Source organism: Pongo pygmaeus, chromosome 13 (genome assembly GCF_028885625.2).
Source record: "Pongo pygmaeus isolate AG05252 chromosome 13, NHGRI_mPonPyg2-v2.0_pri, whole genome shotgun sequence".
Classification (NCBI taxonomy): Eukaryota; Metazoa; Chordata; class Mammalia; order Primates; family Hominidae; genus Pongo; species Pongo pygmaeus.
The window spans coordinates 45,252,497-45,257,226 of NC_072386.2; the positions used below are offsets into that span (position 1 = coordinate 45,252,497).

Consider the following 4,730-nt stretch of genomic DNA (forward strand, 5'->3'; position numbering starts at 1 on the left):
AAAATTAATTCAAGATGGATTAAAGACTTAAATGTTAGACCTAAAACCATAAAAACCCTAGAAGAAAACCTAGGCAATACCATTCAGGACATAGGCATGGGCAAGGACTTCATGTCTAAAACACCAAAAGCAATGGCAACAAAAGCCAAAATTGACAAATGGGATCTAATTAAACTAAAGAGCTTCTGCACAGCAAAAGAAACTACCATCAGAGTGAATAGGCAACCTACAGAATGGGAGAAAATTTTTGCAATCTACTCATCTGACAAAGGGCTAATATCCAGAATCTACAATGAACTCAAACAAATTTACAAGAAAAAAACAAACAGCCCTATCAAAAAGTGGGCAAAGGATATGAACAGACACTTCTCAAAAGAAGACATATATGCAGCCAAAAAACACATGAAAAAATGCTCATCATCACTGGCCATCAGAGAAATGCAAATCAAAACCACAATGAGATACCATCTCACACCAGTTAGAATGGTGATCATTAAACAGTCAGGAAACAACAGGTGCTGGAGAGGATGTGGAGAAATAGGAACACTTTTACACTGTTGGTGGGACTGTAAACTAGTTCAACCATTGTGGAAGTCGGTGTGGCGATTCCTCAGGGATCTAGAACTAGAAATACCATTTGACCCAGCCATCCCATTACTGGGTATATACCCAAAGGATTATAAATCATGCTGCTATAAAGACACATGCACACATATGTTTATTGTGGCACTATTCACAATAGCAAAGACTTGGAACCAACCCAAGTGTCCAACAATGATAGACTGGATTAAGAAAATGTGGCACATATACACCATGGAATACTATGCAGCCATAAAAAATGATGAGTTCATGTCCTTTGTAGGGACATGGATGAAGCTGGAAACCATCATTCTCAGCAAACTATTGCAAGGACAAAAAATGAAACACCGCATGTTCTCACTCATAGATGGGAATTGAACAATGAGAACACAGGGACACAGGAAGTGGAACATCACACACCGGGGACTGTTGTGGGGTGGGGGGAGGGGGAGGGATAGCATTTGGAGATATACCTATGTTAAATGATGAGTTACTGGGTGCAGCACATCAACATGGCACATGTATACATACGTAACTAACCTGCACGTTGTGCACATGTACCCTAAAACTTAAAGTATAATAATAAAAAATAATAATAAAAAAATAAAAATAAAAATAAAATAAATAGAATATTGTAGGGTCTTCTTTGAGGCAGGACAAATTCCTTGGTGCAATTTATGTGTCAAAGTTTCCTGTGGCATCAGGCTGACACGGGAATTTTAGTTGAAATGACACCCTTGCTTGGCCCCTTTCTCTTTCTTAACCTATTTCTTCCCTGCTCTTCTCTGTCTCTCTGGATAACTTCCATAATAAATCAAGTTACTTGTACCTGAAAACTTCATAATCTGTATGGCTAGTGGCTACACTTTTTGACAGTACAACTTCTACCATAATACATAGTTTCATTGAAAAGTGTTGTTCTAACGGGTTTCATTGATTTCATCTTCCTACAATGAAAGGTTATATATAGTCTGATTACATTATTTGAAGTAGAGATAGTAATAATTAGGGGCTGCATTTAATTTTATTAAGGTTTATTATTTGTGGTTTGCCCTTACTCTTAAAATGTGTCCCATATGAGATCTTGAATAATGACCTCGTGGTCTTTTAACTCTAATCTTTGTGTTCCTAGCACAGAGGGATTGTTGAATGTTCTTAGTTTCATTGCTTCTTAGCCTCATGCACAGTCTAAGAAAAAAAAATACTTTAGTGGGATGACACAGACCAGATTTTGACCTAATTTCTCTGAAGTTCTTTTTTCTACATAGTCTTGTTCCCTCAAGTTGTGACTGTCTTAGTATAGCTAAACTTTGACTTTACTTTCTGATTCACATGAATCTTCCAAAGACTCTGGTTCAAGAATTCTATTTAGTTGCTCAGCCTACTGAAAATTAGGTATAAATTTAAGAAAAAATCTTCAGAGAAGCTTGAGCTCACTTACTCTATTCTTATTCTCTCTGATATCCTTATTTTTCAATTCTCGGCTGCCTTGTATATGCCTTTATTTGGTAGCTGAATTATGATAAATCTACACTAGTTTGTTTTCCCCTCATTCTTATTTGGATTCTAAGGCTTTAGCTGGCTATCTTTCATCTGTTTGAATAATCCTCAGGCATTGTTTCTTCAACTATTCAGCCTTATTTTCTCTCTCCTGTTTTTCAGTCTCCAGTTACCCAGATTAGACCACGTAACTGTAACTATGTATTATCCTCTCTCCCTTAATTGTTATTCAGTTTTTACTTCTTATATTCATTCTGGATATTTTCTTCAAGCCTATCTTTCAGCTCATTATTCTCTCTTCAGCTTAGGGTATTCTTTTGTTAAACACATTTATTTTATTGATTTATATACTTTTCAGTTCTCTGCCAAATTTGTCTATCTTATCTTCTATCTTTTTGAACATGTTAAGCATTATCTACATAATTACATTTTCTGGACCTCTTCCAGGTCTATTTTTATTTTTTATTGTGTTTTGCTTTGTAATAATAATAAGTTTTGTTTCCTTCCAAGTAAGGGGTAAAGTAATAGTGAATAGCATATATAAGAATTGTAGAGATATTTTAAGGAGTAGAATTAATTTACATCCCTGTAAAGAGGGTGTTTGTTTACTTTTATTGTATGTCAAGGGCAATAGCAACCCAAGATAAACTTAATCTGTTCAGAAAAGTTTAGATTATTTAAAGCAGGGCTGCTGTTTTTTAACATGCCAGTTAAAAATCAGAATATTTCTGATTCATTCTCACCAGTATAAATTATCATTTTATGGTCTTAAGATAAAGTATAGGGGGTTTAAAAGCTTCTTCTACTTGCCATTTTTCTGGACTCCACTTTTTTTTTGTTCCCTATTTCCTCTAGGCTGTCAAAGCATCTGTTTAACTTTTTTATATATCAGCTTCCTTTTCTGGAATTACTAGATGCTTCTAGGGGAAAAATAGCTAAAAATACCAGTACTGCTCCTTTTTTTTATTTCTATGCTCCTTCACTGCCTTATTAGTTTCCTGTTTCCATCTAATGAGTTTAAAAAACAAAACAAAACAAAAAAACAAAAATATTTCCTGTCTTTCTAGCTGTTCTTAGCAGGGAGGTTGGTCCAAATTATTTAGGTCTCTATGTCTCTATATGAGTATCTGCCAGCATAACTTTACTACAAACTATTTTTTTCCTAAACCAAGGAATAAGTAAATGCTATGTTTAACTTACAAATATTTTAAAAAATAATTAAGTTAGAGCCTTAATACACATAAACATGCATTAAATGGTTTATGATAAATGGCTTATAAAGTGTTTTTCTCTGAATTGTGCTTATATCATCAACATCTGGGTTATCATTTATTGTCTTCTATGTATTATAGTTGCTGACGGCTGATGATATAGTCATGTCAGCACATGTTTTATTAGCTATATCTGGTCAGACATACTAATTATAATATAGGTGACATCTCTGTCACACTTGTTTAAAGATCATACTTAATATTACAATCTTGATTAGATATATGTATAGCTATGATTGTTCAAAACTCTGTGTAGCTAAGCATATTGTGGTTGTATTGTCTAGGAGTCTTGACTTAATTATCTAAAAAACTTCAAAATTTTAGCGAATTAATAAAATATAATTGTATAATTTTCTCATGTAATGGTCCTAATTTACAGTTCAGATTGGGTGACAGTCTCTCCCTTTCCTATAAGTACTAAATCAAAGACTTTGGCTATTTACCTCTGAGGGTCCACTACCTCTTAGAACCTTGTCATCAGAGATTGCATCTAGCAAAAGGAAGAAATCACTTCTCAGCCTTTTGGCTAAGATCAAGTATACTATCTGTTCTTATCAGCTAAATATCTTATATGTTCCCTTTCCGAGGACAATATTAAATGGATTGTTGGAAATAGCAGATAGAACATAAGTTTGTTTTGTCTACTCCATACATTAACCTGGCATTGAAGTACTGCAGGAAGAGACAGAGAGAGAGAGAGAGAGAGAGAGAACAAAAGAAAAGAAAGAAAGAAAAAAAGGAGAGAGAGAAAGAAAGGAAGAAAGAAAGAAAGAAGAAAAGAAGAAGAAAGAAAAAGTCTAGGCAAAGAAGCAAAAAGAAAAAAATAATCACTACCACTTACATGATATCACTACAATTGTAACTCAGATTCTCTATCTACAGGGAATGTAGGAAATGCTACACGCCCAGAGAAAAGAGGAAACAGGCATCGGTGAATATCTGATAGTTTCTGACCCAGTAGTAAAAACACCTTCATTTGTAAACAGGCATACTATTATCTTCTGGGAACAAAACGCTGCCTTTTTTTTCTTCCAACCAGAAAGAGATTGAGTAAAGAAGAAAATAATAGAGGTTAGATGCTATAGATACCTTTGTTTCTGTTAAATATAGAATTCTAGGCTGACCCTTTGCAATAACACATACATGCACATCTATACAACAACAAAACAATACTATTGTCCTATATAGTTTTTGTCTTCCATGTACTATGTATTACACATTTTCACTGCTAATAATACAAACCAAAGTTCAATAACTTAATGTTTTGCTCTTCTGTTACTTAATTTCTAAGCTGCATGCATTGTGAAGGCAGTAAATGTAAATGAAAGAACAATGTAGACAAATCTCACATCAACAGACTAAAGAAAAAATATTGTCAAA

The 4,730-nt window shown here is 34.0% G+C and overlaps 1 non-coding gene across 1 annotated transcript; it reads left to right on the top strand.

Moving 5' to 3' along the window:
- The first annotated feature begins 3,856 nt into the window (after positions 1-3,856).
- On the top strand, positions 3,857-4,041 carry LOC129044830 (U2 spliceosomal RNA). Its single transcript, XR_008504816.1, has one exon. It is a non-coding gene; the product is annotated as a U2 spliceosomal RNA (small nuclear RNA).
- Positions 4,042-4,730: the final 689 nt, after the last annotated feature.